Genomic DNA, 14,289 nt, shown 5'->3' on the forward strand with positions numbered 1-14,289 from the left:
TGCCGGAGACCGGACCCTTCTGTTGTTGCTTTGCTTGACCTGATTTGCGGTGGTGTGACTCGCCAAGGTTTCTAGGAAAAACCCGTTCCCTCCATATTTTATCATTTAGTAGTCACTTTGAAGATTAAAAAAAAAATTCATTAGTGTTTATTTTTCCTGCAAAGCAATTGATTTTAGAATGACACTTTTGTCAAAGTTCCTTTCAAATTTAAAGTGTATTTAAATAAATGTTCTTTATTATTCTAAAGATAATTGTCTATATGTTTATCCTTTTTTTTTTTTCTGATAAAGTTTGTATTTACATGGCCACCACACAGAGTGAACTGTGTGACTGGACTTACTAGTAATTCTACCTTAATAAGGTCACAGGATACAGGATAACCTGGAAACCAAACCATCGATTCAGCCAATCACAGGCTAACAATGGATCACATGGTGCCTGCGTGCCCTGCAGCCTGTAGCCAATCAGGCTGTTTTCGACGGTTTGCCCCGCTTTGGCTGTTTAACGGCTGCATGTGCAGTGATGCTAGAGTAGAACAGGTCTGGACCTTGTTAATGTAACTGCTGCCAGCTTTCCTGTAAGGATCCCCATCCAGGTACCAGCAAAGAACCTGTGTTCCCAGGACATTTGGGGGGTGGGGGTGGGGTTGGAATCAGAGGGCTGCTGGGGTTTGAGTGGGAAGCTGAAGTGCCTGGCAATATTGAAGCCCTAGCATCTGGGGCTGCTGCTTGGGGGTCACATTTCAAACTCTAGCCCAGCCTGAGAGCCCTCTAGCGTCTAGCGTGGGGTAGGGAGGGCGGGGCGGGGACACGCCGGAATGACAGCAGAGTTCTTCATAAGGGACAGCTGGAGCTGGGCTGTGAGGACCAGAAAGTGGAGAAGGTTGCTAGGGGAACGCTAGAGCAAGACTTGGAAGGGGCTGGAAAGCTGAAGGAAAACTCAAGCTCTACATCGCCCCCCTGTGGGATCTAGGAAAAGTGCAGGCCTCCGGTTTCTTTACTCATCTCAAGGTGGTGAGAGGCCTTGCCTGGAAGAAGAGCAGGTTACACCAAGATGGGGAATGGAGTAGTGTGCAGCTGCCACCAGCCAGGCGGAGACTTTAGGATTCACTTCTGGACAGGGACAGGGAAAACATTTTCCTTTCAATGCCTCGAGGCCCTTCAGCAACTGTAGGAGCGGGCGTGGTGTCGTCGCTACTGTCAAATCCTGGACCCGGCAGCCGACTTTTTCCTGACTTGGACATCAGCAGGTAAGTCAGGGGACCCCGGACCCTACCCAAGGGACAGGCGTGCACAGGCCTTGTGAAGAAAGATGGTTTGGAAGAAACGAACCCCGTGAGGTTCCTGTGATGGCTTTAGGGTTGCAGAAGGATCCTTTCCATCAGAGGAAGTTACAAAAGCTTGCTGCATACCATGTGCCAGGAAATGACGGGGATGGGGGGGACGACGACAAAAACAAAAACAAACAAACAAACAAAAAAAGACCTGAAAGATTATCCATATTTTTTTTTTGGTCATGTGGATTGTAAATCTATAAATCCTTGATTTGATTGGGATTTTCCCAAGATGTATTTATTGTGTATACACACACACATACTCTATTTGCATATACCGCTGCGTGCCAGAAGAGGGCATCAGATCCCATTATTGATGGTCGTAAGCCACCGTGTGGTTGCTGGACATTGAAGTAGGACCTCTAGTAGAGCAGCCAGTGCTCCTGACCACTGAGCCATCTCTCCAGCCCCAGGGGAGATTTGTGTGTGTGTGTGTGTGTGGGTTGGCCAGTGAAAATCACGTTAGTGACAATGTCATAAAAAATAAAAGCAATGATAGAAAAAAAAAGAACTTGGGAATGGAGAGAGGGATCTACTGTTAAGAGCACTGGCTGTTCTTGTAAAAGACAGAGGTTCAGTTCCCAGTCCCACAGGGCAGCTCACAGCCATTCCTAGCTCCAGTTCTAGGGTCTCTGACACCTGCCTCTGGCCCCCCTGGGATCTGGCATGTACATGATTCACATACAAACATGCAGGCGCAGCCTATGCACATAAAATGAAATTTGAAAAACACTCCAAATGGTACAACCCAGAGTGTTTTAGCTTCGCCACTCATTTCCCTTCATACAGCATTAACACCCATTCCCCGTTTTGTAGCGGAAGCAAGGGAAGTTTCAAGACACACAGTAAAGTTTGCTTCAGTCCAGGGATCACAGTGCACAAAACCAGAGCATACTTCTCTCTGAGCTCTCCGTGATGTTGAAAAAGGTATGTAAAATGTTTCCAGTTGTCAGGCTACCAGATGAATATAAATTTGGGGAAGGGGTGGGGCTTATTTTGAAGCTTCAAAAGGATCCCCAACTTGAGAGGCATCTTGGAGTCATGTGATCATTACTGAGAGGTGGTAAAGCCCCTTAAGGCATCGATGTACTAAAGGTAGTGTCGAGTCCAGGGCCTGAGCTAAGGGAGCCAAGTGCTTCAGGCGTCATCCAGGCAGATGAGGACGAATGCTGAAGCCAAGTGAACACAGAAGAAGCCCCGGTGGCCACCTTCCTTGAGGACACATCAGCATCTTTCATTCCTCCTGTAGTGGCTGTCACAGTGGAAGGAGCATGTCTGTTTGGGACTGTGAGTCACATAGAAGCCACTCTGGAAGAGGTATTGGGTCTTTGAGGTTGTGTCTCTGTTGGTGGTGTCTGTCAGAGGTGTGGAGAGGGGGTCTCTGTGAGATCTTTGTGGAGTCCGAGCCCGTGTGCCATCGCTGAGTGTGGCGGCTTTTACTGCAGAGTGTCTGTCTCCATGTTGATCCGAAGTCTCCGTGTTCTCACTGTGAGTGCTGCGCTCGCTGTGCGTCAAGTGGGTCATTTCTGTGCAGGTCCGTAGCCAGGTCCAGAGGGCCTGATGAGAGTGACTGTAAAAGGCCCCGTGGGAGGACTAGGGGTTCCTTGTAGAGGGGTTTGTGAAGGTCTATGGAAGGGAGGGTCTGGGGAGATTTTTGACACACTCTCTCTCTCTGAGTGTTCTTAAATGTCCTTGTGGGAGGGTCTAGGGGCAAATCCCCGAGTCTCTGTGTGGAGAATCTAAGGGTCTTGGAGGGGAGGGTGGTGTCTGAGGGGAACCTTGGGTGTTTTTCTTGTGGGGCTCTATCATAGGAGTCTTTAAAGATGACTGTGGAAAGGCTGGGGAGATGGCACATCAATTAAGAGCATGCGTTTTAGACCTGGGTTTGGTTCCCAGTGCTCTGATCAAGTGATCCACAACTGCCTGTAATTCCAGTTCCAGGGATGGGAAACCTCCACGGGCACTGCAGATGTGTGTGCACATATAGACAGTCATGCATGCACACGTATACACACACACACACACACACACACACACACACACACACACACACACACACACGTGTGTGTGTGTGCACACGTGCACTCACGCGTTAGGAAAAAGGAGAGTGGTGTTCTCATAGTGGGAGTCTCTGTGGAGGACTTGGGGTAAATGGCTGCTCCCCTGTTTTGATGCATCTTCATGCCTATGTGGATGGACCCTGGGACCTGAAGCTTGTATGGGAGCTAAGTGCTGCCCAGCCAAGACCCTTCCAGGCCTGCTCAGTGACCAGGTAATTCCTGCACTTTGAAAAAGCCCCTTCCTTTCTGTGAGCCAGTCCTGTAGGATAGCCTTAGCCTGGTCTCCGGCTGGTCTCATGGGACAGCAAGTGCTGGAATCCGGGAAGGACTTACTGTATGATCCCAGGTCATGCTCTTGATAACATTAGGTACCTTCCTCTGCCCTGATCACCAGGGCCTGGCTTTCCCATCAGTGACTCCTCCTTTTTGGAGTTAAAAGGGAGAGAACATGCAGGGTAGTCAGCTCTACTTATCCCAGTTGCTCACATTTTAGCATCTTCTGTCAAGATTAACATCACAACATTCTTTACAAAAGAAAAAAAAAGAAATGGTTATGGAATTTTACCATTGTAGACCTTTTAAACATTAATAAGAGAATTGAAGAAGGTGAGGTAACTCGTGGCTCTGCTTGCTTTAAGAAGTCTGTGGTACGCTGAAGAGTCTGTTTCTCCAGATGTGTGGTTTAGTCCAGGAGCAAAGGTCCCTGGAATGGTGCTCAGAGCCAGAGGTTTCATCACTAGAGTCAGTGCTGTGTTCTGTGAGGGCAGAGGCTTTGTGTCTGTGGCAACCACAACTGCACACACAGGCCTGAGAAGATGGAAAGGCAGGAGAGCCCTGGCCAGGGTGATACACCCCTCAAATGCCATCCTACAGCCACCATGCCTGCACACCACAGGGATGCAGGTTCAGTGTGGCACCTCCAAGGGTGCGGGGAGGAGAAAAAGACAGGGGAAGACGACACTACTTTGTCACCCATGCTGAGCTGAGGGGCTACAGAGCTCAGCTCCCACAGGCTTCATCATGGAGAACTGGCTTCTGTCCTGGGGATTTCATTTCTCTCCAGGAAGCCCAGGGCAGAGGAGACTAGCACAGCCCCAGCATTCCTGAGCACTCCTTGTGATGGGTGAGATGCTGGGCCTTCTTATGCCTCTGTGTACCCATACCTACACCTGCACAAATGTAGAACCTAGCCAGAGGGTCAGGCTGAGCAACTCCCTGAGGTGGGGTCCCTGGAGGGATTGTGTTTCTCCTCATATGTGAAGACTTTTTCTCTGGTACTGGGATGGTGAGTCTCACAGTGCAGCTAGGGAATATGGGTGAGTGTGAGTGTCAGTGTTATTGTCACTTCTCTGTATGCCCTTTCCTTCTAGAAGCTTCTTCAAGGATGACCAAATGCTTACCCCGCCTTGTGCCCAGCTCAGTGCAGACAGAAGTCACTACACTGAACGAGAACTACAACCAGGAAGCAGTCTCCACCCTGAGAAGCAGCCATTAGTACACAGAGGGTATGCTCACATAAAAGAAGAAAAACTTTCCTTTGTGGGGATATATTTTTACTGAAAAATCTTTCTCGCCAACATGCATGAGAAGCATTGGGTTGATCAGATGTGCCACCTTACTGATTGATGCCTGATGGACATAGTAAAGTTGACCCAGAATCATGTCTCCTATGGACTATGTGGGAAGAGTCTCCTGGACACAGACTTTTTTGGCAGCAAGGTCTGATTGCTGTCCCTGTTTGTGATCACCTTGTTTTTCACTGAATGTCTGTGGCCTCTGGGGCTGATATGATTGATGGCCATGGCTTATGTCTCTCATCACTCTGCTTTGTTCTAGGTCATAGCGACCCCCACTCTTGATAGGAGTAGCTGCCCTCAGAGGGCTGGGTATTCCTCAGCAGGGCATCTTCATTATGATGGGTCTCTTTGTGTCACAGGCTATCTTTTGCACTAGGCTGTCTCTAATGATGTCATGAGCATCCTACTGCCCCATGTATAGGAAGAGATTCCTTTGGACTTAGATCCAGCTCTGCACAGTAGCTGCAGGGACTTTATACTAATCTAAGAGTATTCCGTTCCCTAGATAATGTCATTCACATACTGCAGAACATTCCTAATCCTTCTCTTAAAATGCCTTTCTGGGGGAGGCTGTCACTTCTCTGATGGGCGTATGGAGGACTTACTCCCTACAGTGCCCACCTAGTTTTGTGAGCTGTGCATGGGCTCAGCTCAGCAGCTTGGGAGGCCCTCATCCCTGCAAGCCTTTTCCTTGCTTTTCCACTTGGGACTCCCATGGCTGCCTCTCTCCTGGTTGTAGAAGTATCCTGCATGGACTCCTTCTGAAACCTTCTCTTTGGTGACCAGCTCCTTCTGCTCTCTGCTGTACCTCAAGCTCATTCAGTGTATACCTCTCACTATTGTGCTTTCAGGCCCACATGCCTGCATTCTAGAGTAAAGGTTTTTACAGGTCTCAAACCTGACTTTGCCAGATTCATTGATAACTCAGGCAGTGACACCAGACTGTCAGGGAGGGTCAATTAGCACTCAGCAGTGACATCACTGCCACACCTCCAGTGACTCCACGGTCATGGTGGTTTCATCACTGATGATTGGAACCCTATTTCAGTCTCCATGGTGGTCACATGTCTTCAGTGTCTTCTAAGGCCACCCACCCACCTGCTGTGTGTCACCCATCATCTTTGCAAGGCTCTGGCTTGATTACATGCTGAGTCTCTGGGTTCCCAGGAAAGCCTTGCTCTGGCAGGTTCTAACCAGGAGAGAGCAAGCTTGGTCCTGACAAGGCAGGCAGTGCCTGTGTGCAGTTGTATGGCCCAAGCAGAAGCAGATAGGGTCCTGCTTTGAAGCCCCTAAAACCCTGCAGATAAACAGGAAGAGAGAGGATTATGTAACATGGCAGCTGAGCTGCCTGTGCTCTGGGCCACCTGCTTCTTGGCTCTCCTTGCCCTTGGGAGTTGAGATGAGGTAGAACACAGACTCCAGGAACAGGTGAGAATGCTGCAGCAAGCGCATATGAACGCTACGAAAGCTTGTTCTATAATCCTCGGGGGCACCCTCAGGCACCCTTTATACCCTCTACCCACATCCCATTGGTCCCAAGCAAGCATCTCTTCCAAGCAACAGTTCCCAATTGGCTGAATTTGTCTGTGTCAGCAATCCTTGGTCTCTCAGGCAGTCTTCAATTAGGTCCTCCTGCAGAAGTTGCCTTTGCGGGTATGCGGGCCCTGGCATTTATGCAGAGGTAGCCACTGCCATTCCTCCTGTAGACTTGAACCTTGTGATGAAATTTTTCCAGGACCATGGGAACGTTAGCAAGAGACACAGATGGTAGAATTTGAAAGGCAGCCCAGGGAAGGGATGAGGCTGGAGTGTTCCTCAGCATGGCATCCCCTGGCTCCAGAACCTGCAGGTTTGGGCCCCACCTGAGCCTCACAAGATGCCAGGTGTCTTACTTTCTGACTTAGGTGAGACCTCAGGTCAAGGAAGTTAGGCTCCTGGGGGTGGGCATTCTCATGGGATGTTCAACCTTTCCAGGATGCTGGGTTTATGGGGTAAGGAAGCTGGGCTTTGGGCAAGTATGGTAGACAGCAGGCAATGATCAGCATGCATAGCAATCACCCTGCGTGTCCTGCTCCAACTTCCTGCCATGATGACTTGCAAGATGTTCTATAGATGTTTCTTGCTTGAGTCACTAGAAAAGGGACTTCTGGAGTGGCACTTGCCAGGCCTCATCAGGCAGGTGATGCTTCAATCCCAGTGTAGGTCTTCTGTTCCACTCATCTCTCTCTAGTCTCTTCCTTACATCTTTTAGTTTCACCTCTTGGCCCATATTAGACGGCCTTTCAGAGCTAAAGGACCCCATCATCTACACAGCCTTGCTGCCTTCACAAGCAACTGTGGAGTTTTCTGTCCCTGGCATTGACATGTCCTTGAGAATTTACCCTTCCCACATCAGACTTGCCCCATCTGAAGTGGGAGCCTTGGTGCTGTTCATGTCTGGTGTCTGCTCCTGGCTGTGTTGCTCCTTCACTGGTGATGATGGAATCTGCATGAATGACAGAGACTGACAAGGAGATCTGGGTGGCCTGGTTGCCCAGGGAAAGGTTGAGAGTGGGGTCACTAATTATATCTTGATACTCCTGGAGGAGAAATTTTACCTTTGTCCATTTCAGTCACTCCAGGAAGGACAGTTCATTTAATTGGCACCTTCTGCTGAGATAGAAGGCCGTTATTACACAGTCTAATCTAGGATGTAGACGGTTCTGGTTTTTGCTGAGAGTATAAGAGTTTGGCCTGGGTCTGGACCTTAGCCACAGGTCCTAAGTTGGGGCTAGGTCTCATTGCAAGGCAGCACTAGACCTGGGCGGAGAATGGAGGTCTCAGGCAGTCAGAACCTGCTGTTGAGGTGGGAAAGAATGAGAGATTGTGGAATGAAGCAGCTTAGGGTGGGCATAGGAAGAGTTTTCAGAGACCAGGCAGGAGCCAGCAGAGACTCACTGAGCAGGGAGCACATGCCATAGCATTACCTGCTGCATCTCTGCTCCAACTTACCCTCCAAGCTCTTGGGAGAGATGGCTGCTGAGAACTGGGAGTCGCTCTTCCATTTTATGCTGCAGAAGAGGGAAGAGTCCTTTAGGGGAACCCAGGAAAGCAAAGCCCCAGCCCCGGTGTCCTGGGACAGAGGCCAGTGACAGTGACTGCAAATGTTTAGTGGGCCCCATCATTTATAGGGTGCTCCTTCTACCAAACTGTGGTTCCCAAAGTCACTATGGGTGAGAAAGAAGGACTCCTTTGAAAGAGGATTAGTTCTAAGGGAAGTGAGATGATTTGTGCACAGAAGGACCTGGAGGCTTATTTCTGCACTCATGTTTTCTGATACATGGATCTGTACTCAGGGACAGGAGAACAGGAGATGGACGGAACCTACCTTCATTGGCGGGACTGTCATCCCTTCTTTGCTATCTGCTTGCAAGACTCAAAGATGTCGGGCTAATGGGATAAGGGTGCCAACCCGATTATCAATGACTAGTGCTCTCATTTTATAGACTATGCTGTTAGTCCTGGGAACACAATGTAGTATGGCACTTGTCTGCTTTATAACCCCCAAGCAGCAGGAATTATACCCTTTTGGCCAGTTGGACTGAAGCCCTTAGAGAAACATAGCCATTGAACCCCACATGCCTTATGTACACTATGGGGCTCTGGCAGTTTCCCCAGAGACTGACCCTGTCTGAGCTGCACCCAGGTGGCCAGAGCTGATGATGGATGAGATAGCACTGCTGTAGTGTCCAGAACGCCTCAGGTCCCAGGGAGTGGGCAGCCCAGTGAGAGTCAAGTGGCTTGTCCACCAGGAGATGGGTCACCTAGCTCCTGTCACAATGTGGGCAGTCTCTGGCCTTCCTAACACAGTACATGTGATCCTCTTGCGTCTGTTTTGTTACTGGTTGTATCCTGAATGGGCTAAAGAAAATTCCCCATGTCACAGTGGCCTCCTGGTCCTGTGCACCACTTTGCTGTCAGTTGCAGGAACGATGCATGGGCTCCCTCATGTTAGCAAGTGTGTGGTGTGCTCCACACTTACACTCCAGTAGCTTCCACCATGGTGTCTGTGGGAAGGTGCCAGGGGTGCTGTTTTTACGTGGTACCGATTGACTGTGACAATTACCTTGTAATCACTTATTTTCAACTCCATTTCTGGTCGCCTCTACCTCTATATTGTGTGTAGGAAGTGCTGTCATCAGAACAAAATGCACCCTCATCTCTGATGTCACAAACCACATCACACTAAGCTCAAATTAATGCCTTGACTACTGTGTCTCTGCACGGATGATGCTGAATCGCTGGCTTCGTTCCTTAGTCTCCACATGTAAAACAGTTGGCTGTTGCTCGTGTTGCACAAGTATTTTATGCCTTAGCAACACTCGCCTCCCTGTGGCTGTGGATTCTGTTTACAAGGTGCACAAGTCACTTCCTGGATGCTGTCTACAGCCCCTTGCAAGCTCAGTGAACACTGCAGAAGAACAGGTGTGAGATTGTAAGAGCCTATCAGGAAGAGTACATAATAAGTAGATTTCCAGTTACCATGACTGTAGCTGACTTGAGGTCAGACTGCTAGGAGTATTACAGAATAAACCTAGCTACATTTTCCCACTTATTCTCTCAAATACTACAAATAAGACAATCCATAGAGAGCTGTGGGGAACTCTATAATAAACCCTTGCTCCAGGAGTGAGACTCATTGGTGTCAAGGTAACCATACCCCAGGGAGGATGGAGACCCTTATGTCCTCACCTACGTAGACCTCTGTGACCCAGACTTTGGCAGCTCACTGCTGCTGACACCCAGGCCCATGCTTCTGTAAGTCCCCCCAATAAACTGTGCCTGTGTAATCAAGTTCTGTTACCTGTTAGTCTTTCACCTGTGGCCTCTTGTTCCTGCTGCGTAGGCATTGGTTATTCTATAACGAATTCCCAGGAGAGAAACTAGAAGTCTCACTAGGAGGGCTAGAAGTCTCACTAGGAGGGCTAGAAGTGTCCCATTTTTTGGCTAGACTAAGTTCTTGTCTTAAACATTTATAGACTTGGTATTCAACAGCACATTCTAAGAAACATAACTTATTTTTCAGGTTAGACTCTGTGGAATTTGTCCCATGTGTGTCCTTGGATATGTTTTGCTTTGGTTCTGGGTTCTGAGCACTGCAACTTGGTTTCGATCCGTGTCAAAGGTTAGACACCACATCTAGGCTTGCAGATCACCCTTCCCATAGACAGCATTTGGTTTCCTCTTGGATTACACTGTTCTTGTTATGTATTCTATTCCAGACCTTCTTCTCGCTCAAAATTGACTTAATATGAGTCTTTCCCATGTGGCGAGCCCACAACTGTTGAGGTTTGCTCTGTTCTGTGTACTAAATATTGGCCCCCAAGATCTGGTTGTCTCAGGGACCAGGAAATCCTCATGCACACCAAGCGATGCTATGTGTACCCTTGCTCCTTAATTTAAAACTGTTGGTTGAATAAAGATGCCTAAAGCCTAGAGCTGGATAGAAGAGAGGTGGGCAGGGCTTTGGTTCCTGGGTTTGGGGTTAGAGACAAGACCATGGCAGGTGGAGAGAGAAGACGTCATGGGGTAGGTGAGTCATGAAAGCATGGCCACGAGGGCTGGCCAGTTAGTTAAGAGCAGACCAGGTAAAACATGGCAAGTCATAACTTGGGGTTACTGATAAGGAAATAGACATAATAGCACAGAGGGCAGATATCTATCCAGCTTTAGTGCTGATTAAGGCTTATTATAAATATAAAAGTTGTTTGTCTTTTATCTGGGAACTAAATGATCCAAGACAGGGTAGAGACCCCCAATTAATATTAAATATTTACCATAACACACAACTATCAACCCTTCTGTGTCTCTCAGGACTATGTTTAATATTGAGCACTTAAGTATAAATTAGGCTTTGGGTGGCATGGCTTTGCCTCAGTGTGATTAGTTTAAGTGTTCTGAACACAAGGCAGGCAGGACTGAGCTGCAGGAGTGAGCAGGACTTGATAGGTCTGTTCACTCCATTTTGAAATCAGGAAAATTATAACTTGAGGGGTCTTGGCATGTGACCCCCATCTCTTCAGTCCCCACCAGCACTTTGATTTTTGATCATAGCATTACCACAGACAAGTAGTGTATTGTTCTTCAATCAGTCACTAGGCTGCAGATTTTCTAGTCCAATAAAATTGTATAGAACCACCTCACCTGTATGTATATATTAGATGTGTCTGCATCCAGTATATGAATGTGTAAAGACTGGTTCACACATGTCATGCTTTGAGTATGATTCAAAGGATGGCTCATTAGTTTGGGAACTTAGTCTCAAGCTGGTGGCACTGTTTTGGGAGGCTGTGGAACTGTTTGAATATGATTCCCAGCTGAAGGAAGTGGTTTGTTGTGGTGCAGGCCTTTTGTCCTGAAGCCCGATTCTAGTTCTGGCAAGTTCCTCTTTGGCTCCTGTCTGCCACAAACCAAATGCAGCCCATGATTTGTTCACCATGCTGGACTGTACTTCTCAAGACATGAGTCAAAACATAGTCTTCTGTCAGGTTTTACATCAGCACCATGAGAAGACTATTGATAGTGGCACTGGTAAGGGGAGTTGCTGTGATAACCTAGACATATGACTAATGGTGTGTTGGAAGTGGTTTGGGAGAGGAATGTAGAAGAGTTTGTAGCTACACAGGCCAGAGAAGCCCTCAAACACCACAAACAGAGTGGAGCAGGTGATCCTGTAGAAGAGATTGTGGAAGGCCAGAATGTTGAGAGAAGTGAAGGCTACGTTCATGAGGCTCCAGGAGAGAAGAGAGAGCTTGATCAGAAATCCAACTGAAGGCCATTTCCGAGAACACCCTGCTGGAGAACATGGCTCCTCTGTGCTGGTGCACTACACTTCTGAGTGAGGCTGAATTCACAAGGGTGGATGAGTTTGTTGGGCTGATGAAATTTCAAAGCAACACAGCATTCAGTGGAGACGTGGATGGAGCTTAGGAAATCTGAAAGAAACCAGTCAACAGACTCAGTTTTGTATCATACTGGGAAGAAAGGGATGCCAGAAGTAGGGAGGGTTAAAGGTAAAGTGGGGTTAAAGGTCAAATCACACTTTACACACAAAAACATTAAAACCAGGTATCTCATTTGTTTAGAGGTATGCCAGCCTCTAAACAAAACTAAACCAAAACTCTGCTCCTCGGAGAGATTTGTGTCAAAGAAACAATAACTGGATCCTATGAAAAAGTGACGTCTAGACAAAATAATAAGAAAAAAAACCAGCTGAGTAAACCCAAACCTTAATGGACAGAAACTACTAAGGACGTCTAGAAAGTACAACTGAAAATTTGGGGAAGCCTTCCTAGACGGAGACATGGAAATGTCTTAATTAAAATGACCCATATTCAGTGTGAGGAACAGATGCAGACTCAAAAAGAGGGGAAATGGTTTTGCATTTTAGTATAATGGGACCAAAAGGAGTTACTATAAGCCATGAATCTGTAGTGATGAGAATTTAAGAGTTTACTAAGACAAAAAATTTGAAATGGAGTTTAGCACAGGTATTGGGGGACAGAAAAGGGTCCTTAGGAAAAAAATGATCTAGTGAAGATTCTGGAAATTTGGTTCCTTTGTGTACTGGCTGTTTTTTATATCAACTTGACAAAAGAGTCATCAGAGAAGAAAGAACCTCAGCTGAGAAAAATATCGCCATGAGATCCAGCTGTGAGGCATTTTCTCAGTCAGTGATCAATGGGGGAGGGCCCAGCCCACGGTGAATGATGCCATCCTTGGGCTGGCCCTTCGGGGTTTTATAAGAAAGCAGGCTGAACAAACCAGTAAGCAGCACTCCTCCATGGCCTCTGCATCAGTTCCTGCCTCCAGGTTCCTGCCCCACTTGACTTTCTGTCCTGATTTCCTTTTGTGATGAACAGCAATGTGGAAGTGTAAGCCATGGTGTTTCATCACAGCAATAAAACCCCTAAATCATGTTGAGAAACACAAATATTATGAGAAGGTATTTTTGCTTTTGATTCCAGGTGTGGGCTATGGGGCTGCTTTAGACTGTGTACAGTAGCTGACTATGATTTGCCTCATACTCTAGCAGAGGCATGATTTTGCCAGCTGCAGGTAATTTCCACAGTTGTGTGGTATTTGGAATTCTGGGGACTATTAAGAGGATATACAAATGATAGGGCTCCAGAAGGTGGGAGGGATTGTTGTTAGTTTCTTGCACTTTATTAAGAAGTTGAATGCAACGAAGAAACAACAAGAAGAGGTTAGATTAAATTTGCCCCAAGGAACCCAGTGCTCCTAATCAGCAGGAAGTTATATAACAATGCTGCCCCCTTTCCAACCCTTGACCTTATTCAGGGATCTCTTTCCTCTCTCCCCTTGGTCTTTCCCTTTTATCTAATGTTAGGGGGTTGAAAGAAAGCGGGTGGAGAAGGGTAGAAGAAAGAAGAACCGACAAAGCAGCCAAAGTCCAGCTACAGAGAAGTACATACTCAAGAGATAGACTTAAGATAGACCTACTTTTTCTTTAGGACAATCAGCTCCTAAAAGTCAGGAATATTCTCAGCCTGTTGATTCCTGGGTCTCTCATCTGGCCAGGAGAGATCTGCACATTGGAAATGAATAGTGAGCGCAAGTCGATTGCATAACTCACTTCCTTTCACTCAGAACTAGAAGCTGGAAGCAACCCCAAATTCAGACCTTCATAAAGTAGGTGCACTTTGTGGGGGTGAGAAAGGACCTGGAGGTGTGTTGATGCTTGGAGACTGAATGCTGTCAACAGGGCTTAAAGGGCCGTCCTAGGGGAGCTTTGGAAGACAGTAATACTGAGAGCAGTGTGGAGTATGGAGGCCCAGCTTAAGAGACTCCAGGGGAAACCATATTAACAACTAGGTTAGAGACAATTCTTGTGATATTTAGGCAAAAAGCAAAACAAACAAACCAAATACAAAAAACAAAACAAAACAAAACAAAAACATGACTGCTTTCTGCCCTTGTCTGAAGAACCTGCCTGAAGCTTGGAGCTTAGAAGAATTTGGAACTAACTTCTTAGATTTTAATAAACGGGATTTCAAGACAGTTGAATATTAATATTGACTCTGTTGTGTGGTTATTAGAGATTACTGTTAGCAGTTCTACAATGAAAAAGAGCAAGCTGGGCAAAAATAAATACAAAAGGCGAGTTTAAGGAGATAAGCTTTGGGGTCAAGGCTTGTGCTAATAAAATGAATGATGCCAGATGAGAAATAGGATAAAGGGCGTGGTGCCCTCGGGGCAAGACTCCACCCACTCAGTACTACAGTTTATAGACTGGAAAGCATTTGTCACAAAGGGACG

General features: G+C 47.1%; 1 long non-coding RNA gene across 1 annotated transcript in view; it reads left to right on the forward strand.

Annotated features, from left to right (window-relative positions):
* Positions 1-554: 554 nt before the first annotated feature.
* Positions 555-14,289, forward strand: part of Gm2762 (predicted gene 2762) — a 61,942-nt gene continuing 48,207 nt past the window's right edge. Inside the window, exons 1-4 of the long non-coding RNA NR_037991.1 lie at positions 555-596; positions 1,122-1,250; positions 2,151-2,261; positions 4,765-4,899. This is a non-coding gene — a long non-coding RNA (predicted gene 2762). The remainder of the gene's footprint in view (positions 597-1,121; positions 1,251-2,150; positions 2,262-4,764; positions 4,900-14,289) is intronic.

Source organism: Mus musculus, chromosome 13, assembly GCF_000001635.26.
Source record: "Mus musculus strain C57BL/6J chromosome 13, GRCm38.p6 C57BL/6J".
Lineage (NCBI taxonomy): Eukaryota > Metazoa > Chordata > Mammalia > Rodentia > Muridae > Mus > Mus musculus.